The 25,720-nt window shown below is 36.5% G+C and overlaps 2 long non-coding RNA genes across 2 annotated transcripts in view; one reads left to right on the top strand and one right to left on the bottom strand.

Moving 5' to 3' along the window:
• Positions 1–17,709, top strand: part of LOC309848077 — a 29,842-nt gene extending 12,133 nt beyond the window's left edge. Inside the window, exons 2-3 of the long non-coding RNA XR_014302812.1 lie at positions 14,268–14,318; positions 17,502–17,709. This is a non-coding gene — a long non-coding RNA (uncharacterized lncRNA). The remainder of the gene's footprint in view (positions 1–14,267; positions 14,319–17,501) is intronic.
• The window catches only part of LOC309848076, an 81,964-nt gene continuing 56,673 nt past the window's right edge, over positions 430–25,720 (bottom strand). The window contains exon 3 of the long non-coding RNA XR_014302811.1: positions 430–577. This is a non-coding gene — a long non-coding RNA (uncharacterized lncRNA). The remainder of the gene's footprint in view (positions 578–25,720) is intronic.

Raw genomic sequence — 25,720 nt, 5'->3', positions numbered from 1 at the left:
TCTGATTCCTCCACTAGGAGAAACCCCTGACACAGAGGAACTTTATCTTACTTGCCCTTGTGTCTTTAAGAGTACCTGGCACAAAGCTTGATTTAAATACACAAACAGTTTGCTGAATGGAATAGCCCCTGACACAAAATAGCACAATGGATTAACTGAATGAACATGTGTTAATCTATTGGTTCAAGTGGAAAATTCCACTCCAAAAGGCTGAGCAGCTACACACAGCAACAGAGCAAAATGGAAACCGTACTACCATTTGTTCGTGAAGATTCTCCAGGATTAACTGAAACCACCTGGTCATGTTTCCCTCCCTCCCCAGCATCCGGTTTGACATCTCATAGACCAGGTCTCTGGCTTGGCTACCTTAGCTTCCCAACTGAAAATGAGAGAACTCTTACTTTTATTGGCCTCTTCATAGGTGTCGAGTGAGTCTTGAGAGTGTTCCAGATGCATACGCTGCTCCATGTTCTTTTCCTGCTCACGTCAGTGAAAAGGGAATAAACTGCTCCCTCGAAACCCGTTCCCATTCCTTCCGGTGACTCGAATACCAGTGTCTGTCCTGGGTAGCTGTTCCCTGAAAGAGTTAAGGTGCCTCCTTTTAAAAACAATCATAGAGGAGCAGATGGCACATTTGCTAACCGAGAAGATGTTGCTCTCACTTGGGTCTAAATTCCCTCCCTCCACCTGGCATCCCAGACAGCTGTGTCAGCTCCATCTGCCCACCTTGAATTCATCAGGTGAATGCTCCATTTCCTTAATTGAGGTTAAGCTAACCCAAGTAATCAAAGACAGGTATGGAATGTTCCCTGTCAAAACCATGCCTCTGATTATGTGACACTAACAACTATGATTGCACTCAGCTACACTTCAGTACATGAAAAGCTTAGAACGGTGAATGAAGAGATAGGTAAACATGACAGGCAGGCCACTTTTCAAGGACTCATGAGCAGACTCCAGATGTCATTCTTCCTCTTTAAGGTAAATACTCTGGGAAAGCTTCCACTTGCCCTGAAGAAAACTGATAGGTAGCATTTCCTGAATCCTGCCTGGGAAGTCCAAGGCCACCCTCACACCACTTGAGTCTTCCAGGAGTCAATGAGTTTTCTCATTGCTGCTGCCATAGGGGGGCCTCTCTGGGGCACAGATGGTGCCAAGCCTCCAGATCCTGGCCATCACCTGTGTTCATTTATTGAGGGCTCCATTGATCTGGACACCGGGAGTACAATGGGGGTAAGATTGACGAAGCCGCTGGCCTCATAGTACTTACATTTGAGGGGAGAGACAGATAACTAATAGGTACAAACAAATGAATTTCACAATTCAGTTAGTGACAATAATTCTGAAGAATACAGATTAATATAGTGCTTGGACAAGACAGTTGAAGGGGAGTAATAGCAGTAAGCGAGGTCCATTGGGGAGCTGGGTAACAGGTTGTGTGGTAAAGAGTAAGACAATCCTATTCTGAGCACTGTGGCTCCCTAAGCAAGTGCCATTTTAGAATAAAACTTTGCTGCTTTGGTCACCAGACTCTACTCATAAAGTTGCTTGAAACCATGATGGTAGGTCATACATATGTAGCTGGCTAGTATAAATGTATAAATGGTCTCCCCCCCCCCACCCCTCAAATAGCTATGGAATAATAATAAAAGTAATTATAGGTTAGTCCAAAATGAAAAAAAAAAAATTCTACTACAACAGTCACCAAACTGAAAAAGAAAAAAAAAGAAAAAGCAACTTCTTTTCTCTCCCAGAAGAGTGAAGAAACTAGATAAGTAAATAGAGGCAAAGATCTACTCTCAACAGAGACAAATTATTGAGTGTGTTTGCTGGCGAAACTGGCTGGAGCTCCCATCTGTAAGAGGAGGCCACACTTCCCTATAATAGCCCGCAAATGTGGTGCTATTAACTCCAGATTCCAGATGTGACTTTATATGCTAAAGGTAATCACACTAAACACATGCTCACTCATGTTCAATACATAAATAAAGGCCTTGGTTTAAATTTCAGCAGGTTAGGGAACAAAGAGTTCTTATTACTGATGATTCCCCACTGCCTTCTAAGGAATGTGGGTCCCGATACCTGGAGGATTTACTAAATGCAAATTTCATTCTCAGTGTAGAATTTGGAAAAACTTGGAAAAATATTAAGCATTGGGGGAGGAGGGCGATTGCAAGTAAAAAAAAAAAATTAGGATGTTTAAACAGTAAGTTCTCTCACATATGCGGGATATACATTGACCTTCAAAATGATATCTGTTCCACATGATTTTAAAGATGAGTCCTATGCTACTTAATTTTTCCAAACCATGAAAAATAAAGATAGAAATATTTCCAAGGAATTCTCAAGACTAACATTTTGCTGAAACCAAAATAAAATAATAGCAATAAAAAAAATACAGCACCATCTTATGAATCCTAAATAAGTCAACAAATTTATTATATGAAAAGCATAATAAAGCCCACGCAAGTAGACTTTATTCTAGGAGGGTGAGAACAATTCAACATTAGGGAATTCATTAATATTATTTACTCCTTGGAGTAAAGAAAAACAGTATCATCCTTTCTACAAACAACAGAAAAACATTTGATAAAATTCCATATTTATTCTTATTTTTAAAGAAACTTTTAATAAAGTAAAAATAAAAGGAAATTTCCTTGAGGTATCAACCTATAGCAAATTTCATATACTGAAATTTTAGAAGTATTGCCATTAGAGTCAGAACAAAACAAGAATGATCAGAAGCACCAGAATTACTCAGCATTTTCCTGAAAGACCTTGCCAATGCTATAAGACATGGAAAGAAAATAAGAGATATGAACATTTAAAAAGAGAGAAAACTTAATTGGGACATGATATAATTTTCTATTTAGAAAATTTATATTGGGCCCCTTTCTTCCACTTGACATAAAAATGAATTATAAAAATGAATTATATATATTTAAATACCTAAAATTTATAATACAATTATAATATTACAATTTTCAGATAGATAATTAAATCACAAACTAATTCACTTATAATTTTATAACCTAAGCCTTTCAGGAACTACAAAATCCATAAAGGAAAAGATTAACAAGTTAACCATTTAAAATTTTAAACTTCTTAATAAATCAATTCAGTAAAATTGCAGGATAGAAAGTTCATATCCAGAAATTGATAGCATTTCTATACACAATAACAAAGTAGCAGAAAGAGAAATTAAGAAAACAAGTCCATTTACAATTACACTAAAAATAATAAAATACCTAGGAATAAACTTAACCATGGAGATGAAAGACCTATACTCTAAAAACTATAAAGTGTTACTGAAAAGAAATTAAAGAAAACATGAACAAATGGAAAGATATTCCATGCTCACGGATTGGAAGAATTAATCCATGAGCATGGATTTAAATGCCTATACTACCTAAAGCCTATTCTAGCCAAAGATTCAGTGCAATCTCTATCAAAATATTTTTCACAGAACCAGAACAAATAATACTGAAATTTCCACGAAACCAGAAAAGACCCTGAATAGCCAAAGCAATCTTGAAAAAAAGAACAAACCGGATTGTTATAATTCCAGATTTCAAGATACACAACAAAGCTACAGTAATCAAAACAGTAGGTATTGGCATAAAAATGGATACATAGATCTATGGAATAGAACAGAGACCCCAGAAATATATCCACACTTATATGGTCCATTAATCTAGGACAAAGGAGCAAGAATATACAATGGGAAAAAGTTACTTCCATAAACGGTACTGGAAAAATTGGACAACTATATTACCTTTCTTCTAGGAGCCTCCCTGGACTTTCAGAACAAGTTATAGTTATGCTCCAGATTTCCCAAAGAACTGCCTTCTTGTCCTTGGACTGCAATTGAGTCTGCATCAACCATGCTACTTTACCAGACTCCTCAATTTAACTAAAACTTCCTAGAAGACTGGTGTACCAGGAGTCCCCAGATCTGCCTACAGTTTCCATGGTTTGCTACAAGGACTCACAGGATTCAGAAAGGCTGTTATACTTGTGGCTGAGGCTTATTACAAGGAAAGCGCAGTGTTTAAAATCAGCAATGCAAAAGCACATAGCCAAAGTCCAGCAGAAACTAGATGAGCTTCATGTAACTTCTCTCAATGATGTTTCATGGACGGTGTTGAATTCTCCTAGCATGTGTGACCATAGGTACAAAGTTTTGCTAACTAGGGTACATTACACAAGCCTTGGTGTCAACGGTAATGTAGATAGGGAGAACCCGCATGACCTTGATGACTCAGTCTCTAGCCATGGCCCCATCCCCAGGGCAAAATGATGCAGCATAGCTCAGGACCCCAGGCAAAAAGAAACAGGCATTTACCATAAATCACATTTTTAGCACAGTCTATCTAGTTTGGCTCAAGGTCTCAGATATACAAAGTTGCTTATCTGGCAGGATGTTCCAAGGGCTCCGAGGTTATCTCCCAGAAGTTACTCAAGCTCTAGTCTTTTCTTTGGAATGTGTAAGATTCAAGCACTCCAAACCTCTGAATTAACCCTTTACTGCACAGCATATCTTGTTTCTTGTTTACTATAAAACACTCAAAGAATAATGCTTCCCAGAGCACATTAGGGGCTTATTGAGTTAAGCTGAATTAAATCAAGAAAAATCATTTTAACTGTCCACATACATAATTTTTCTCCAACATTTTATTTGGTAAAATGTGAAACCTAATACATAATTTTAAAAACACCACAGTCAATCCATGTAGAACCTTCACCTTTATTTCTCCATCACCAATTACTAATTTACTACCTCACCAAGTACCCAATATTTGCATTGTCTGTGCCTATGTATGTGCACGTACTGTTTGCTAACCCACTGAAGTGAGTTGCAGACTTCACAGCCTTTCACTCCTAAGTACTTAAGCATTTATCTCCAAGAAAAAGAGCTTTCTTCTATATAACTACAATACCTAAGACATCTAACATTGAAAGATTAATATTATATATCATGTAATCATGTCCAGGTTCCTATAAATTGTCCTCCAAATGCTCTTACAGTGATTTTCTTTAAGCAACAGATCGTGTGTTAAATCTGGTTAGCTTATCATCTTAACATTTCCTCCACCTTTTGTTTTTCTTCTATGACACTGACATTGACATTTGAAGAAAGGAGGCTGGTTGTCTTGTAGCCTGCGCAAAAGTCTGGATTTATCTGTTTCTTCATGATTTGATGCAGGTTAAACATGTTGGCAGAAATGTTACATCAGTACCATTGTCTACAGCTACATCCCATGGCACCACATCTGATGCTACATATCAGTTCATCTCATTATTGGGACAAATATCATTTCAATATCAAAGATCAATATCAACTGCGATATAAGTTTGATCCCTTCCATAAGGTAGTATGTAACAAATCGCACCATTGTAAAGGTGTTTCCTCCCCCTAGGAAACTGATAAGCAATCTGTGAGGATAGGAGGGAGGCTGGTGGGTATCTTACCCATTGGTTTTAGCAACAACTGATGATCCCATCCTTGTGTATACTGACCACTATACTGGTGGCTATAAAATAGGGCTTTCTAAATCTATTGCTCTTTTCTCATTTATTAACTGGAACTAATCTATAAGGAAGAGTTTTGCCTCATCCTCCTTAACTATCACTATGGACACATGTACTTATAATGTTTCATAATCCATTTACTATCAATTAGTTTCTAATTTCTTCAATTAGAAGAAAAGTATGGTTATATAATAAAGCTATGAAGATGGTTATGAAACAGTTGATTTCATTTTTAATTGCAGTATAATATACATATGACATTCACAGAAGTGTCCAGATTGATAAATATTCACAAATTGATGATCCTCGTGTAAACAGTCACTGAGACCAAGCGATAGATATTACCGTCACCTACAGAGGCTCCCCGGGTGTCCTTCACCAGACCCTATTCACCAAGAGGTATCCTAAACTCGAATATAGACTGAGGGTTTTTCTTTTAATTATTTTTACACGTTATGTAAGTGGAATCATACAACATATTCTTTTGTGTCTGTCTTCTCTTCTCAAAATTACATTTGTGAGATTTACCTGAATTACTGGGCATAGCTGTAGATCATTTATTCTTGTTGCTATACAGAAATCCAGAGTGTGACTATATCATAACTTATTTATTCATTTTAACTATTGATGGCCATTTCAGTAGTTTTAAGCTTGGGGCTGTGAACATTTCAGTGTGCGTCTTTTGATGAACAGATATATTCCTTTCTATTGGCTGTATAGCAAAGAGTAGAATCGCTTGATCATAGTGCATGCATATATTCAGCTTTAGTAGATAGTGCCAACAGAGCAACCATTATTTAAAAAGAAAAATTCCATCTCCTATGAAACTAAGTGATAAGGTATTTCCCACTAACTCCAAAATAAGAGCAGGTGGGGAAAAAAAAACAGTAACAGTTAGGAGATCCGTGCAGTTTTAGCTTAAAATTAAAATGAAATAAATGACCCCAACTTTGAATCTATTTGGGGGCAAAACCCTGGAAAGTTATGTCAAAATTAGAAAACAAGTAATTTGACTATACCCCCCAGTGGCATGTACCCTAAGGACAAAAACAACTATTAGATGTCTTCGACAGTTTTCATTAATCATTGGAAGTGGGATTGATATTGTTATTCTGAGACTGTTATGAACAGTAATGTGAGATGAAACAAATGAATAATACTGGCAGAGTCATTGAAAAAATGGGAATTTAGGCAGGGCTGAAAGAAGATTTAGATGTAACTTGATGAGGTTAAGTAAAAACCCTGTAGTCCTGAATTAGATTTAGAAGCTTCAATAAAAACTCGTAATGAATTTTCTTTTAAAAAGAATATCAGATCATTCTCCACCGAAAAGGCATTTAAAAATGACCAATCCAAGAGTATAGTCTAGTTCCTACATTATGTTCCTTAAATATAATTTCTCACTAAAAGAAACCAAAGCTCTTTGAAGAAGTGGTTGATTTCTAACTCTGGAACAGGAAATGTTCATGAGCCTAAAATAAACATTATGACTGAGAAGATGACTAGCATGATATCAAAAGGACTCAGGAACCACCTGAATATGCTTCTACTGACCTAAGGGGAGACAATTTGAATGACAATTTGGATAATAATTCCAAAAGATTGAAAATCATCCAGTATGTTTAAATCCATGAATTTGTAATGGTACTAAAAATTTATTCATTTTGCTTCGAGAATGCTTACGAATTACCTCAAAATAACCATAATTAATGAGGGAAATTTTCTCTTTATAGAATGATTTTAGCTTATGATTTCAGATTAATAAAGAAGCGATTAAATTAAAAGATCATTATTCTATATCACTTAATGAATTAACTAATGATCATCAATGGTTGCTAGCATTACAAAAGTGAGACAATTCAACATTATTTTCCTCCTGATGGAAGCACACATCACTATCTACAAAGTTTTGCCAAAACTAACCCTTAATCTATTTAACCCTTTAGACTAAACTACTAATTTTCATGAAATACAGAGGACAATGGAACAAGTTACAATACACAACACGGACACAATGAGTTTATTACTGGGAAACTATATGACAAAGGACTTAGAGTCTACAACAAAATATAAATAAAAGTGAAAGGAAAGAAAATGGACCAGAAATTCTGATTTTAAAAATACTCAAGAGACCTTGTTTAGGTTCAGTTTCAAATAAACTGCAAATAATAAGCCTTGACTGGTTCTTCAGTGCTATCAAAGAAATTATTGTTGTTTTTAGGAATTACATAATAACAGTATTTTCATTATGTTTAAGAAGGAGAGGGGTACCTGGGTGGCTCAGTGGGTTAAGCCTCTGCCTTCTACTCAGGTCATGATCCCAGGGTCCTGGGATTGAGCCCCACATCAGGCTCTCTGCTCAGCGGGGAGCCTGCTTCCCCATCTCTCTGCCTGTCTCTCTGCCTGCTTGTGATCACTCTCTCTGTGTCAAATAAATAAAAAAATCTTTAGAAAAAAAAAAAAGGAGAGTTCTTGTCTTTTAGAGATATATCCTGTAATATTCACATAATAACAATTAAATCTGGGAGATACGGGGTGCCTGGGTGGCTCAGTCCATTAAGTGTCTGCCTTGGGCTCTGGTAATGATCCCAGGGTCCTGGGGTCGAGCCCCACATTGGGCTCCCTGCTCAGCAGGGAGTCTGCTTCTCCCTCTCCCTCTGTCTGCTGCTTTGCCTACCTGTGCTCTATTTCTCTGTCAAATAAATAAATAAAATCTTTTTAAAAATCTTTTAAAAAATCTGGGAGATATATGCATATGGGGGCTTATTATACTGTTCCATTTTTTGGATATGTTTAAAAATCTTTGTAAGAGTTCGAAAATACTAAGCTTACATAAAAGTAGTGAGTTTGAGTTGACTCTAAAGAATAGGATGTTTAGTCCCCAGTTTTCATTCTCTATTGTTCTTCCAGGAAAAATAATCTTATGTTTTTAACTTGTCTCATTGTTCTTTTCCCAAGTCTCTGAATTTGTGAAGTTTCACTTTCAATTTGTTTTCTCACAACAGAAAATCAATAGTAAGTAATTTGACAGAATCTTTCAAGTCCCTTTCCCAACTCAGACACAGTCTCAACATCAGGAAGTTCAGAAAGTATCCTTTTTAGGTCTTTTCCTCTATAAACTGGTTCTTTTGGTTCAAGACACACATTGTGAACATTGGTTCACACATGGCCACTTGCTTTAGTTATTTTTAACAATGTAATAAGGATTTACAGACCCATTACCCAAAACAAAAACTGGAACCTTGAAGATAATCTACAACTAGTCATGTCTTATCTCAAATTCCTGCCTTCTTCCATACCTGCCCAAAGTAACCATGGTCCTAAATTCCACACCCATCATTCTTCATTTGCCTTTTAATACAGTTTACTTGTATCCATTTTAGTTGTTTTCAAGTTAATAAAAAGGATATCCTGCTGGGGCCCCTGTGTGGCTCAGTTGGTTGAGCGACTAACTCTTGATTTCAAGTCAGGTCATGATCTCAAGGTCCCGGTTCAAGTCCCACATCAGCCTCTGCACTCAGTGGGAGTGTCTGCTTGGGATTCTCTCTCCCCCTCTCTCTCTCTCTCTCTCTACACCCCTCCCCCTACTCTTGTTCTCTCTCTCTCTCTCTGAAACAAATAATAAATAAATCTTAAAAAGGATATCATACCATAATATATTGGGACCTACCATTTTTGGATTTTTGTTTTTGTTTTTGTTTGTTTGTTTTTATCTGACAGATCACAGGTAGGCAGAAAGGCAAGCAGAGAGAGAGGGGGGACCTACCATTTTCACTTAATAGTACATCACCAAGATCTACCCATATTTTAGGATTACCCTGTAGTTGTTTGTTTTGACTTTGTATGAATAAGCCCCATGGATTTGTTTCTAAAGTTGTTCTGTGATCAAAGATGCTATGAACCACCTTGTACATATCTCTGGTTATACAAGCTTGAGAGTTTCTCTTGGAGATAGTCTGAAGAATGAAACTGCTGAGTGATGAGGGGCGGGGATGCTTCCCCCTCACTTTCCATCTGAAGACCCTTTCCTGTGGAAACACAGCCTCATTCTTGAATCAGGAAGGTGACCCCACTCTGCTTTGGTATGGTTTGTCACTGGCTCTCTTTTCCACCTCCTGTTTTTCCAGCTCCTTAGTAATCTAAGAGATTTTTTTTTCACATTTAGTGCTTCAGAATAATTGAAGAAAAAGTACTAGCAAAAACATTCTGAGCTTGGAGGGCTTCAGGCATCTTTAATTGGCACAACTTTTTCAGTCAAAGCAAAGGAAATTAAACTGACTACTAACTATCTGCATTTCTTTTGGGTGTTGTAATCAAGGGGAAAAAATGACCTTCCTCTCCATATAGAGAGACATCAAATCTATTCCAACTTTCATTTTAAAACACAATATTGAAACAAATTTATCTTGATCTTTTTTTCTGCTGTGTTTACTGTTCCTGCTTTTTCCTTTTGAGAGAAGGATTTTTAAAATCAGTAACTCTTGGGGAGCTACTGACATTTGTGAATCTCTTAAAGCTAAATTCTTCTCATACTTTATGACATGAGCAAAACTACTTGAGGAAATTAATAATTTGCTCCCTGACTTGAATGAGAAATTGAGTAAGGAATGTAGGCTTTTTCCACCCATTTGCAGAAGGTCTATACCATATGCTCACCTTAAGTTAACTACCACCTCGAGAATCAGGTGCTGGCTGGCTGTCGTGGGGGAATTTTTTTTTTATTTTAATCAGGGAAAGAGAACATGAGTACTTGAAAATTCATAATATTAACAGTCTAATTAGAGTTTCTTAAATGCTGTTTTAAATTGGGATAATTTTAAATTATTGGATGTGACAACTATATAAACATAAAATGCTTTAATTAGGGACTTGTTTGTGTGAAAAAAAAATCTACTCGAAGCACCAATCTGTCACTCTGCATTAACTTCCAACAGCCACAGATTCCCACTGGACCCCTGAATCTTAGCAATAAGTCTATACCCATCATCTGCTCTCTACATTCTAATCCTCTCTTGTTTGTAGCCAGGTCTCTGCTCTTTAAAGAAAAAACTCAGGGCAACAAATTCAAGTTGAATTCTCATTCAAATTCATAGCAACTCCTAGTGTTTCTGAATTTGCTTAATGTTTTCACTGAGCACAGTTCTTCTGGGCCTTCATAAATATCATGCCATGTTACTGATGAAAAAAAGTTGTGTGAGTAGCTCCGTCTTAAAGGGTGATAAAACAAACAAAAATAAAATCTCAGAGTCTCCCTCAAGTACTTATTAACTTTTTAGAATCACTTTCTCCTTTCAGAGTCTGATGAAAGCTAAGAGCTCTTTCCCATCATCACAGGGAAAAAAAAAAAAATCTATAATCACAAAAATGTTTGCGTATAAATTCAGAGAATTTATGCAGCTCCTGTTGGCCACATCTATCGCCATCTTTTAATTTCGATTCCAACTCTGGTGAGGTAAAATATTCATTAATCAGTACCAATGTGTAGAATACCTACTATGTACCTGACACTGTTCTAGACAGTGCAAGTATAGTGGAGGACACAGCTTGGCCTGGTCCTTGTCCTCACGAGGCTCACAATCTCATGGAGGTAACAGTTATTAACTGAGTAGCCATACCAAAAAATGTTGAGTAGGAGTTTTGTGAGACATACAAAAGAAGGACTGAGTCCTATCAGAGCCAACAGATCGGGATTTGGCCAGATCAGGGAGCTTTTAGAAAAATTCCCTGAAGTTAGAGCAACATGCTAAGGTCCGAGTTAACAGGTGGAAGGATGGAATGGACACTTGAAGGAGAGGAACAGCAGGTGCAAAGGCCCTGTAGTAAGAGGGAACATGGTATGTAAGAGTGGCCAATCACAGAGAGACCGGGAGAGTGAGACCAAAGACAGGGTTGAAAAGATAGGCAAGAAAAAACCATGCAAGTCTTTACTGTCATGTTTGAAGACATTTTTTTTCTTTATTTTAGAGCAATAGGAAGTCATTAGACAGTTCTAAACTGCGAGGTAGGCAACATAATTGGTTTTAAATACTGGAAGGTTCATTTTGCATGCAATGTGGAGAGTAGATTGGCAGAGGACCACAATGGATGCTGAGAGATCAGTGGGGAGGTCATTGCAGGAGTCTAGAGAGAACAACACTAGATAAGGATAATGACTGCAGGGATGAGCGTGGTGGGACTCAAGAGGCATTTAGTTGAGATAATTAACAGGATGCCATAAAACACTGGCTCTTTCATCACATGCCAATACATTGAACAATGTCAGCCACATGCTATGCTGGTGCTCCACAATTACATATTGGGTGAATAAATGAATGAATGAATGAATGGATGGAGAGAACCTAAGAAAACATAAAAATATAAATAGATCAAAGTTTTTTATGTAGTCATAATCACTGAAACAACGTGGGGTACAGAAGTTGCTAAGGTGGAAATAGTTAAGTACTAACATAATGTGTGAAAGAAGAATTCTAGATAATTTGACCCTGAATGAGGGGAAGATGGTATGGAAGGATCTGGTTTGACTTGTACAAGTTCTACAAAGTGACAATGAGTGGGTAAATTACTGAGAGCAGAAGTCAGATGAAAAACAATGAGAGAGATTCACTTTTGTTTGATATCAGCCTTCTGTGAATGTGTAATTGCCTCAGGATGTGCCAAATCAATAATGATTCGGGATGAAGATTTGCTAGAACATAAGCAGCTTTAATAGCCAGTCCCATGCACCTCCCAACAGTCCCCAGATGACTCAATTTAATAAGTTCTTTTACTTCAAACACTAGAAAAGCAGATTGTTGTATGGAAATGCCCACATTTCAGATATTTTAGAAAACTAGCAATTGATGTGGGAATAAGACTCTTGAGTTTCATGACTCTGACACAGTCATGGCCACTGGAGTCCAATCTGGGAGATCCTTAATAAATCACTGTGGATATTGGCTCTTTATAAACCCAAATCATTCACCTTGATTCCACCACAAGGAAACAGCATGTGCATGAAGAAACAGGACGAGCTCTACATTTCTGTTTCCCAACCTGACGATAGAAAAATTTCCATAAGATTCTGCTCTGTTAATAAGAATGCAAATGAATGCACACATAAGGGAGATTCATTTTCACTTCTAGATTCTGTGTGCATTGAACAATTTGGATCTTTATTACCTTTGACTCTAGCTCTTAGACGAAAAGTTAAATTAATGGCCACATTCGCTGTATATTTTGAAACCCACCTTTCAGATTTTTAGAAAGGGGATGGATTATGTGCAGGCTTCATCCTTTCAATAGAGCTTTCTATCAGAAGCTGCTGTTTAGTGAAGATTACAGGTTTAAGGACAGTCTCATCAATAAAGCTAGAGGTACAAAAGAGCCTCCAAATGTTTCAGAAGAGGGTAAGGGATTCAGCAACCACTGAACATTTTCATGGAGAGGTGGTATCTTTAATATTAGGATGAGAAATACATTGTAACCAGCTTTTCCTGCATCACCATCCAGGCTTGGGTTTCTTAACAGTTCTGTGAATAAGTGCTGTTTCTAATTTCCCCTACAGTCTTGTGATTTATGGGGTATGACTTGGTAACTAACTATGCTGGAGAAAAAATATAGAAATTGAAATTTCTGAATAAAGATGAATGTAAGGCATTACTTTGAACAAATAAGGGAAATGAGGGGCACTGACAAATTTTCTGTCATCATCTCTGACCATGGATGGCTTGACTAAAGTAGTTGGCTTGAAATTATACTAAATAAAACTTTGCTGTCCATTGACCAACTAGTTGGAGATTTCCTGAGCTAAGTTTCTTCAGGAATATAGCGCCAGCTCTTAGCACCCAGACAGCACCCTTTGCCACCAATCCCCCATCTTCACAAATGACTTCATCCTCAAAGTTGGTCCAACCCCACTTATAGCAAATGTTTGAAACATTCCTTCATTCATCCACCACAAAGATGTCTAACTCCAAATATATGATAGATGCTGTGTCAAAGACGGGTGCTAATAAATGGCTCTATTTAGATAAGAGGAAGACTAAAATTATCATTTTTATATACCCAACTCTTAATTATCCACATTAATAAAGGAATCAAGGAGATAAATAGTCCAAAATAAGGGATAATGCAAAAGCAATTTATATTTGGCTTCAGTATTCATTATGTGATTTTGAGGGTGAGCAAATTAACTTTCTAATTATGACTTGGCTTTTCAAAATGAGTTTGTATTCTCAACTGGCTTATGTTGAAACCCAGCTAGTTGTGTGCTAGAAGCCAAGAGAATTTGACCTGGAATTTGTAATTTTCAGCAAATGACTCATGCATATAATCAAAAGTTGATTTGTTCTGCCATTTGAAGAAGGTCTGTATCATTCCAATAGTCTCTGGAGAACAATGGTGTAATGTAAATTACATCAGTACAATACCAGCCATAACAGACTTCAAGACAGGATTACTAGAGATAGTCATTTCAGGAGGAAGACACAACAATACTAAATGTATATCTAATAGTATAACCCCAAAATATGTAAAGCAAAAAGTTCTCAAAACTGAAAGAAGAAATAGACAAATATTCAGTCATAGTTGGAGAATTTAGCACACTTTGGCTCAGTAAGTGAGAGAATAAGCAGACAACAAATTACCAAAGATAATAAAATTTTGAATAACCTATAAAAACAACCAGACCTAATTGAAATTATGGGAGACTACAATTCAACAACAGCAGAATACATGTTTCTTTTGTGTTCCTACAGAACATTTATGCAAGCCTGACTTCTAGATCCCATCCTAACATATAATCTAAGGTAAGTCACTTTGCTTCCTTAAACTTCCATTTTCTTTAATTTGTTATACAGAATTTCTGGGGAGATTAACAGAGAAATATAAATTAAAACACAATGTAAAAATAAAAAGAGCTATATTCATAACAGTTACCAGTACAATACAGGATCAAGAATGTCTAAATAGAAAGACCTTAGACTACAACAGGTTGAAAGAGTATATTAGGGAATTTATTTCAGTGCTGACATTCACATATGTCAGTGCCATACTATTTAACTTAGCACGTAAGTTTCTTGAGAGGGGTTGAGAATGGAGCTATTGATGGAAATAATGGGCCATTTTACAAATGCTGCTTTTCCTACCTCCATTTGCCTTCATGAAACAATAGGATAGTACTTCAGATTAATTATCTTTTTCATTTTCACCAGTTTACATCTACTTAGCTACTTCCATTTGTTGAAATAAACACACAAAAAAGTCAAATGCCTTCATATCACAGGTTCTTACATTCTAAAAATCTAGAAAAGACAATACTGTTAGAGTCTAAACTGAGTTTGCTTGGACAATAAATATGAAGAGTTCTTTCTTGATATTTTTCTTTATTTTAATCTTTAATAAGTAAGTAATTACTCTCTAAAAGTGTATCTGTATTCCGAATCAATTATATGCAGGGAACTATTGTGAGAACAGAATGAGATGATATGAGACAGAACTAAGGATCCGATAGTACTCTACTCAGTATGCAAGAGATTGTTATTGTTTTTCATCTGAGTTATTGAGGGTCTATTCGATCAGCCCCTCTCTTCAACATACATGCACACACAAAAATGCTTTGTAGAGAGGGAGCCACGTAAAGTAGAAAACGTCCAGAAATGACTGAATAGAATAAAGGTTAAGAGAATGACATCAAGAACTCCTAGAAATGGACATTATAGACAAGTTACTGTAATTACTCAACTCATTCTATTTGATCTCAAAAACCAAATATCAAAATTATTTCACTAAATGAGCAGCCAAATTTGATCAAGGTAGAGATGCAGTCTACAAGATTCTGAAGAGGAATAACTGGAAGGGGAACAGTTGCCAAAGCAGAACAAGGCTAAAACAATGGCTCAGGGTTTACTCAGAGTGTCTGAGCACCTAGCAGGCCCAGCACAGTGGTGGAATCACAACGGGTCCTCAAGAAATATTCGTGTATTTGTATTGCAATCAAAACTTTCTCAGAGCCAATTTGATCTCCCTAGGCAATCGATGTTCTAGCAAAGTTAGGAGAGTTTTATCACTCTCAGTAACATAAAGTTGTTGCCCAAGAGCTGATGTTAAAGCAAGTTCTACTTTGATCATTTGTAAAACATGATAGGCTTGAGGGGGCTTTAAGATGGATATGACACTTATTGCAAAGAACTCTGATATCTTCCTAAACTTCTACAAGTCTCACATAAACTATGTCTAATCTCTGTTCTCACCCAATAAACTATATTTGTAGCAGTAGTTAAAAGTAAGTATATGCATAAAGAAATCATACTTGATTTATATGTTCAATTACATTTGTGACACTTAACATCTTTATGATGATTTATAATTTATAGATTTCTTACTATTATAACTTCTTACCTTTCATTATGTTATTTCCCAATTTTGTACACAAACCATACACCAAAATAGACCTGATTATTCCCAAAATACGTATGTAAAAGTGAGGCTGAGTGACTCAATGGAGGCAGTTCTCAAAATTTTATGACAGAAACATCCCTAAAGTCAGAGGAAGATTAACCCTCAGAGTCTTGGAGTTAAAAGCAGTCTAACAAGGTAAACCTTCAGGACTCTTATTTTATCTTTATATTTTCTCCGAACTTCTGGATCTGAGTAGAATATAGGAGTGGAAGCAGGTCCACTGCAATAACCAGGCAATAAATAAATAAATAAATAAATAAATAAATTTTAAAAAGCAGGCTATTGTTCCCATTGCAAAATCATATTATTAAAGACATTAGATATGTATTGAAGCAAAGAGGACTAAATGAATTTAATACAACAAAGGATAGGGTCCTTCTTATATGAGCTAATATTGATATCTATTTCTACCTTGAAGTCACTTGCTGAGATTAAGTATTGATTATGAATTGGGCTTGCTTTTGAAGAGAGAGTCTTTAGGAAAGGGGGAAAAAAAAAACAAGCAAAGTTTTTCATGACACTCCATGGGCTGGCATATTGACTTAGAATCTAGAGGATCCCAAGACCATGTCTCAGTTTTCTCAGTGACAAAATTACTGAGTCTTGGGATATCTTGGGAGGTAGCAGAGCTCAGATAAAAAAGCAAAGTAAAAGCACGCACAGCATCTTGTGCTTTAGAAACAAAATTCTACTAGAAGGAGTCCTGTATTTAACAAAAAAAAAATTTTCAGGAGACATGTGAAGAGGTAAGGAAAGTGACTGACAGTTAAGAGAAAACATAAACATTACAAGCAAACCCACAGTTGATACACATATCAGTTATAAGGAAAGGATTTTAAACATAAACATGTTAAAAAAAAAAGAGAGAGAGAAACAATGATTAAAATGAATGAAAACACAGACCATTTCAATAAATAATTGGAATCTGTAAAAAAAAAAATCAAATACACATTCTAGAACTGAGAAATGGAATATAAAAATTAAAAATTCATTAGACATGTTAACAGCAGATTTGACAAAGCAGGAAACAGGATTAGTAAACTCAAAGACAAATCACTAAAAAATATTCAAATTAAAACACAAAATTTTATAAAGGAAAAAAATAGAACAGATGGTAAGAGACATACAGAACACAAATGATCTGACAAATGGAGTCCCCAAAGGAAAGGAGAAAGTAAAGAAACTGAAGTAGTAGTTACAGAGATGATGGCTGAAAATTTCCAAAACTGATAAAAATATAAAACCAACAAATTTCAGATGTGTCAGGAATACTAAGTGGGATAAATACAAAGGAAATCATACCTAGGCATATCATAGTATAACTGTAGAAGACCAAAGATAAATTTAATTTTTATTAAGTAAACTACGCCCAACATGCAGCTTGAACTCACAATCCTGATATCAATAGGCGCAGGCTCTATCCACTAAGCCAGTCAGTCACCCCACCAAAGATAAATTTTAAATATGTGAGAGAAAAAAATGATACAACACATTGAAATAATAAAATAATTTTGTGACTGATTTTTCAACAGAAACTTGGAAACAAGAAGACAATAAAACAATGCCTTTAAGATGCTACAGGAAGGTGTACCTGGGTGGCTCAGTCATTACGTGTCTGCCTTTGACTCAGGTCATGATCCCAAGATCCTGGGATTGAGCCCCACATTGGACTCCCTGCTCAGCGGGAAAACTGCTTCTCCCTCTTCCACTCCCCCTGCTTATGTTCCCTCTCTTGCTGTCTCTCTCTCTCTCTCTCTCAAATAAATAAATAAAATCTTTAAAAAAAAAAAAAGGCAGGAATCTGCAGTAGTGACCCATGGGCCAAATCTAGCTAGCAACTTGTTCTTGTAAATTAATGTTTACTGACACACAGCCTTGCCTATTTGGTTAAGTTTTATCTATGGCATCTTTTATATGACATTTGCAGGGGTAAGTAGTTTCTACAGAAATCATATGACCCTCAAAGCTAAAAATATTTACCATACAGCTCTTTTCAGAAAAAGTTTGCATACCCCTACATAAAATAACAATTAAAGAAGAAAAATGCTTAACTCAAGAGCTAACAGGGAAGATAAAATGGAACAAAAATATTGGATTACCATCAAAGAGGCACAAAATAAACAATACAGAAACAAAACCTGACAGCCTTCCCTTTGACATCAGGAACACAACAAGGATGCCCACTCTCACCATTCTTGCTCAACATAGTACTAGAAGTCCTAGTAACAGCAATCAGACAACAAAAAGAAATAAAATGTACTCAAATTTGCAATGAAGAAGTCAAATTCTCTCTCTTCACAGATGACATGATACTTTATATGGAAAACACAAGAGTCGACCCCCAAACTGCTAGAACTCATAGAGCAATTCGGTAATATGGAAACATACAAAACCTATATACAGAAATCAGTTGCTTTCTTATACAATAACAATGAAAATATAGAAAGAAATTAGAGAATAGATTCCATTTACTATAGCACCAAGAACCATAAGATATCTGGGAATAAACCTAACCAAAGAGGTAAAGGATCTGTACTTGAGGAACTACAGAACACTCATGAAAGAAATTAAAGAAGACACAAAAAGATGGAAGAGCATTCCATGTTCATGGATCAGAAGAATAAACACTGTTAAAATGTTTATATAGCCTAGAGCCATCTATACTTTCATTGCCATCCCAATCAAAATTCCACTGGTATTTTTCAAAGAGCTGGAACAAATAATCCTAAAATTTGTATGGAACCAGAAGAGACCCTGAATTGCTAAGGAAATGTTGAAAAAGAAAAAACCGGAGGCATCACATTTCCTGATTTCAAGCTTTACTACAAAGCTGTGATCATCAAGACAGCATGGTACTGGCACAAAAAAACATAGACCAATGTAACAGAGTAGAGAGCCCAGATATGGACCCTCAACTCTATGATCAAATAATCTTCAACAAAACAGGAAAAAATATACAGTGGGGGAAAAGACAGGCTCTTCAATAAATGATGCTGGGAAAATTGGACAGCTATGTGTAGAAGACTGAAACTTGACCATTCTCTTACACCATACACAAAGATAAACTCGAAATGGATAAAAGACCTCAATGTGAGGCAGGAATCTATCAAAATCCTACAGGAGAACATAGGCAGTAACCTCTTCAACATCAGCCACAGCAACTTCTTTCAAGACATGTCTCCAAAGGCAAAGGAAACAAAAGCAAAAATGAACTTTTGGGACTTCATTAAGATCAAAAGCTTCTGCACAGCAAAAGAAACAGTCAACAAAACAAAGAGGCAACTCATGGAAAGGGAGAAGATATTCGCAAATGACACTACAGATAAAGGGCTGATATCCAAGATCTATAAAGAACTCCTCAAACTCAACATACAAAAGCAGATAATCACGTCAAAAAATGGGCAGAAGATATGAACAGACACTTCTCCAAGACATACAAATGGCTAACAGACACATGAAAAAATGTTCATCATCATTAGCCATTAGGGAGATTCAGATCAAAACCATATTGAGAAACTACTTTACACCAGTTAGAATGGACAAAATTAACAAGATAGTAAACAACAAGTGTTGGAGAAGATGTGGAGAAAGGTGGGAATGCAAAGTTGGTGCAACCACTTTGGAAAACAGAGTGGAAATTCCTCAAGAAATTAAAAACAGAGCTACCCTATGATCCTGCAATTTCACAACTGGGTATTTACCCCAAAGATACAGATGTAGTAAAAAGAAGGGTCATCTAGGGTGAAGAGGGTTATGTACGTTGGGGTGGTTGGGTTATGTACATTGGGGAGAGTATGTGATATGGTGAGTGCTGTGAAGTATGTAAGCCTGACAATTCACAGATCTGTACCCCTGGGGCAAATAATACATTATATGTTAATAAAAATAATTTTTAAAAAAAGAAGGGGCCATCTGTACCCCAATATTCATAGCAGCAATGGCCATAGTCACCAAACTGTGGAAAGACTCAAGATGCCCCTCAACAGACAAATGGATAAGGAAGATGTGGCCCATATATACAATGAAGTATTATGCCTCCATCAGAAAGGATGAATACCCAACTTTTGTATCAATATGGACAGGACTGGAGGAGATTATGCTGAGTGAAATAAGTCAAGCAGAAAGAGTCAATTATATGGTTTCACTTACTTGTGGAGTATAAGGAATAACATGGAGGACATTGGGAGATGGAGCAGAGAAGTGAGTTGGGGGAAATTGGAGGTGGTGACAAACCATGAAAGACTGTGGACTCTGAGAAACAAACTGAGGGTTTTGGAGTAGAGGAAGGTAGGGTGTTGGGTGAGCCTGGCAGTGGGTATTATGGAGGGCACGTATTGCATGGAGCACTGGGTATGGTGTATAAATAATGAATTTTGGAACACTGAAAAAAAAATTAAATTAAATTAAATTTTACAAAAAGAAACAAAGATCAAACTAAAAATAAAATAAATGGTAAAATGGTAGGCTTGCACCTAACTTAAACAATAATGAACTAAATATTTCAATTAAAAGACAGATTTGCATTCTGGATAAAAAACATAAAGGATAGGGGCACCTGGATGACTCAGTGGGTTAAAGCCTCTGCCTTCGGCTCAGGTCATGATCCCGCGGTCCTGCGATCGAGCCTGGCATCGGGCTCTCCGCTCAGCAGGGAGCCTGCTTCCTCCTCTTTCTCTCTGCCTGCCTCTCTGCCTACTTGTGAACTCTCTGTCAAATAAATAGATAAAATCTTTAAAAAAAAAATAAAGGATAAAAGACTTACTTTAAATATAAGAAAACAGATCATTTGAAAGGATGGAGAAAGATTTACCATGCAGGCACGTACCAAAAGAAAGCCAATAAGCTGATAGTAATATGCGATGACGTTCCAGTGAAGCTTGATCCTGAGGCTTGGGTGAGCTTCCTGGATTGGTAATACACTATACATGGCGTCTCATATCAGTTCTAGGAAGTACTGCATCCTGACTTCACATCTAGAACCTCCCTGGTCTCTGCCCTATGCATCTCTTCTGGCTAATTCTAATCTATTTATGGTAATAAAACATAACCATGAGTATAGCAGCTTTCAGTGAGGTCTGTGAGTCTTTATTGCAAATTATTGAGCTGAAGGGTGGTTTGGGAAACCCATCAACTTACACTTGGTGTTGGAAATTGAGGGCGATTTTAGAAACTGTGCCCTCTAAACACTGTAGTTAACCTAAACTCCTCAGACAAGGGTATGTTTTGACTGATTTTGCTACAGTTCTACTCCCACTTCTTAGTGAGTCAGGCAAAATTAGAGTTGTCACATAGCATGGTTTCATGGCTATTTGTTTATCCTTCCATTTTTTCTATTGCTCCAGACATGATTTACAATATTACCATCAAATTGTATGCTCTGTTTCAATCTGGATCCCTATGATTTTTATGGATAATAGGAAAACATCCCCAAAGGAGGAAGAAAAAAAAAAACAGAAAACTGAAACTTTCGATGATTCTCCAGGTCCCTACGATCTCGACGTACACAGCTGACACAACTCCTTTCCCTCCCAGACCTTGGGCTGTATTTAGACCATCCTTTGTTTGTTCAGGCGTCTGTAACTTGATGTACATAATTCCTTTGGAGTAATTCCTTTGGATCTCCTTCCATATCCTCTTTCTTGTCAATTCCAACCTCCTTCAGCAACACAACTCAAGTCACTGCTTCTCCATGAAGTTGTGTCAGTGATGGCTCTGACCTCATCAGGTTGATGGGGACATTCAATGAGGTGATATTTAGAAAGGACTCAAGATATTACCTGACACATGTTAGCATTAGCTGCTGTCACTATTACTATTGGTGAACTATCGCTATAATATTCTCCCTATTTTATTCACAGTGTCTACAATTAAGCCTTTAATTGAATCTGTAAAAGTTATTCTTTAATTTTATGCCCATTAGCTTCTGGATTATTATGGCCTGAGGACAGGATCTTTGTCCATTACTTCCCATATGATGGTAGAGAAATTCAGGCTCAAAGTAACTGCTGGATCTTTTTAACTTAATGATAAATTCTGAGAACACTGGAAGGGACAACACATAATCTAGATATTCAGATAAGGGGCATATTGGAACCCCTACAATGTGTTGGTGTGTATCATTAATTCCCTTAGGTCTTATGTTTCCCAGTTCTACATAGATTTTGGATTTATGGTCATGAAAATTTGTACCTGTCACTGGGAAGTAAGAAGTATAAAGAAGTAATGGGCATTAACTTCTCCACTTCATGCTCAGTCTCATTATAAAAGACATCACTGGTGTTAACCAATACCAGCTTCTCCTCTACTCCTTAAGCACATAGAAGACTAGATTTCCCTGCATTTGAAAGCTATATTGTGACTCTCCATGCTTTCTTCCCTCTCTAAGATTGGCGACATTACAAATGGTAGAACCAATCAGTGACTAAGACCTAGGGATTAATTTGTTACACCATATACCTAGTCTTGTCTAGCTGCTACACTAAGTAAAAAACATTAAGAGCAACATCATATTTACTCACTCTTTTGCAGGCACTAGTTTGTTGTACCACAATTCTTAAAGCACCAAAGAACCAGCAAGTTTATTGGTCCCTCTACAGTCTAGTTGTAGTTTCATTTTGCTTTTATAAATATTTTTTATTATAAAGATATTCCAACAAGAATAAAGGTTTACAAAATGGTACAGTTAACACCCAAGCACCCACCATCTAGATTCCACAATTACCATTTTGCAACATTTGCTTTATCACATATCTCTTCATCTATCCATCCCTCCTTCCTTCCATCAATTTATCTTTGACTTCTTGATGCATTTCAAAGTAAGGTATGGATATCAGTGTATTATATCTGCTTGATTGCTTTCCCCATTCCCACACTTCCCACATGAAAAACAATGTCCCCAGATCAAATATCAAGGAAGTAATGAGTGGAATTTATCAACAAATATCCATTATTGAACACAAACTCTGTACTATGTACCTCAGATATAAACAGATGAACTTCAAGGCCAGAACTGCATTGTCTCCAGCACTTCCCAACACTAAAGTGCTCTCAGTGACCTGTACTTTTGGGCAGGGAAGATGCTGAGCTATCCTTTTGTACCATCTTTTGTTCTTTCACAATTGGTTGTAGAAAGTGCAGTCCTCAGCTTCAGACACTGAAACCCAATGAATCAAACATAATGAGTCTGACATGTCATTGAATAAAACCCAGGAAAAATGCTGTGGGTTCCACACCATTGCCTCTATTAAAGTCATGTCCTAGATTTTTATTATTTTGTTGCTATAGACATTTTAACAGATTATTGGACACTGTGTTTCTTTGTGCTTTTCCTATTTTCTCTGGATTCACTGATTAAGATATCTTTCTTAAAATATCTACCAAAAACAAAAACAAAAAACAAATTATAAAAGGTCATGAAGAGTGATAAGAATCACTTAAATATTTTAACATATAACATTGAACGAAGACTTGTGTAATATTACCAGCACTATTATAGAAATCCCATTTTATCCTCCCCTTAACCCTATTAGGTATATAAGGTGAGTATAGTTATTCTTGTTACCATCTTACAGGTAAGAAATGGAACCTTAAAGATAATGAGCCTCATACGTCATAAACGGTAGATTAGGGGTTCAAACCCCAAGCTTTTGGCTCTAAATCCCATCACTTTCTCTCTGCATTTGCTGTAAGAATAAAACAAAATATTGCTTGGGACAACAAATAGTTTAATATTATATGAAATATATAGCTTTGACACTAAGTGTTAAATATACATTCCATCCAATCTGCATTTTGTCTCTGCATGTGGATGTATATATGTGAACATAAATACATACAGGGAAAAAAAAACAAAGAGAAATCATGTGGGGAGTTCCTTTCATGTGTCAAATTTTGGGCTGAGGGCTTTTTAAATAGTCTTATTTAATACTTTGAGAGCTCTTATAAATATCAGTATTCCTAATGTATAAAGAAAACTGAGGCTCAAAGCAATTAGGTAATGTGCCCATGTAATATCGGTACTAGGTAGGCAAATGCTCAGAACTGTCTGGCTAGAAAGCATGCTCTAGAGCATGACATAATAAAGAATGAATAATTTGAATAAGGAACTAAAAGAAAATTGGATAAATATGAAATTAATCAATTTTTTTGAAAAAATAAAAACCTGTTAAATTCAGTTTTTAAAAAATACATGGTGCTTGTCTTTATAATCATGATTTGTTCATCTATTTATTTATGCCAGAAACCTGCTCCCTGCTGGGGATGGTGTAATGAATGTGACAGGGATGGTGCCCCCAACCTTGGGGAGCTTGAACTGTAGGAAGGAATGCTAACACCACCACCAAAAACCCAAACTGAACTCAATTTCTCTCCAGACCTGTTGTGTATAGTCTTTCTCATTGCAATGGTTTCCAGATGCTCTTGCCAAAGTTTTGGAGTCCCCTTTGACTCATTTCTTTTCCTTTGCCTTACATCCAATTTGTCCACAACTCCTGCTAGCTCTACCTTCAAAATATATCCAGAATCCAAATATTTCTTACGGAGTCCACTGCTATGACCCCAAAGTCACAATAATCTCTCAGCTGGATTACTGCCATATGCTTTTCACTAGTTATGTCCTTCCCTCCCTACAGTCCCTGCAGTGCTTAACACGGTGAAGTAATCCCATTAAAACCATGAGTCAGATTATTTCATTCGTCTGCTCAAAACTGGTGGCTCCCAATTTCTCTCAAGTCCTCAACTCAATGAACACATGGGCAAAGTATCTAAATAGTCATTTCTCCAAGGAAGATGTACAAATGGCTAATGAGCACATGAAAGGATACTCAACATCGTCAGTTATCAGGGAAGTGCAAGTCAAAACCACACAAGATACAATTTCACACCTATTGGATGGCTGGAACCCAAAAAGACAGAAAACCAGAAGTGCTGGTGAGAATGTGGAAAATTAGAGACTTCATTCACTGCTGGTGGGAATGTAAAATACTATAGCTACTGTGAAAAACAGTCTAGTAGCTCCTCGAGGGTTAAACATAGAGTCGCCATATGACTCAGCTATTCCACTCCTACAAATATACACAAGAAAAATGAAAACATACATCCACAAGAAAACTTGAACATGAACATCCATAGCAGCATCTTTCACAAGAGCCAAAATGTGAGAACAACCCAAAGGCTATTAACTGATGAATAGTTACATAAAATGGGATATATACATACAATGGAATATTATTTGCCCATAAAAGGAAACAAAGCACTCTTCCATGCTACAACATAGATAAACGTTAAAACATTATGCTAAGTGAAAGATGCTAGTCACAAAAGCCAATGTACTATATGCTTCTATTTATATGAAATTTCCAGAATAGGGAAATCTATAGAAACAGGCCTGGGAAGGTTGTTGGGGAATGGAGAGTATTATTAAGGGGTTTGGGGTTTCTTCATGAGATGAGGACAATGTTCTAAAATTGATCATGATAATGACTGCTTAACTTGGTAAATACACTAAAAACCATTGAATTATAAACTTAAGGAGTATTGATTCTATGGTAGGTAAACTATGCTTCAATAAAGTAGTAAAATTGTGTGTGTGTGTGTGTGTGTGTGTGTGTATGTGTGTGTGCATACGTGCACACACATACATGAAGTCCTTAAAATGGCTTCTGAGGTCCTATGTCATCTGATCGCCACCTCTACCACTATTCTCCAATCTAGCTTATATTTTCTTTCTCCTCTTCACTAAGGAGTAACCATA

This window comes from Mustela nivalis (genome assembly GCF_964662115.1).
Source record: "Mustela nivalis genome assembly, chromosome: 14".
NCBI classification, from domain to species: domain Eukaryota; kingdom Metazoa; phylum Chordata; class Mammalia; order Carnivora; family Mustelidae; genus Mustela; species Mustela nivalis.
The sequence above is the reverse complement of the archived record's forward strand: the minus strand, read 5'-3'. Positions and strand labels throughout refer to the sequence as shown.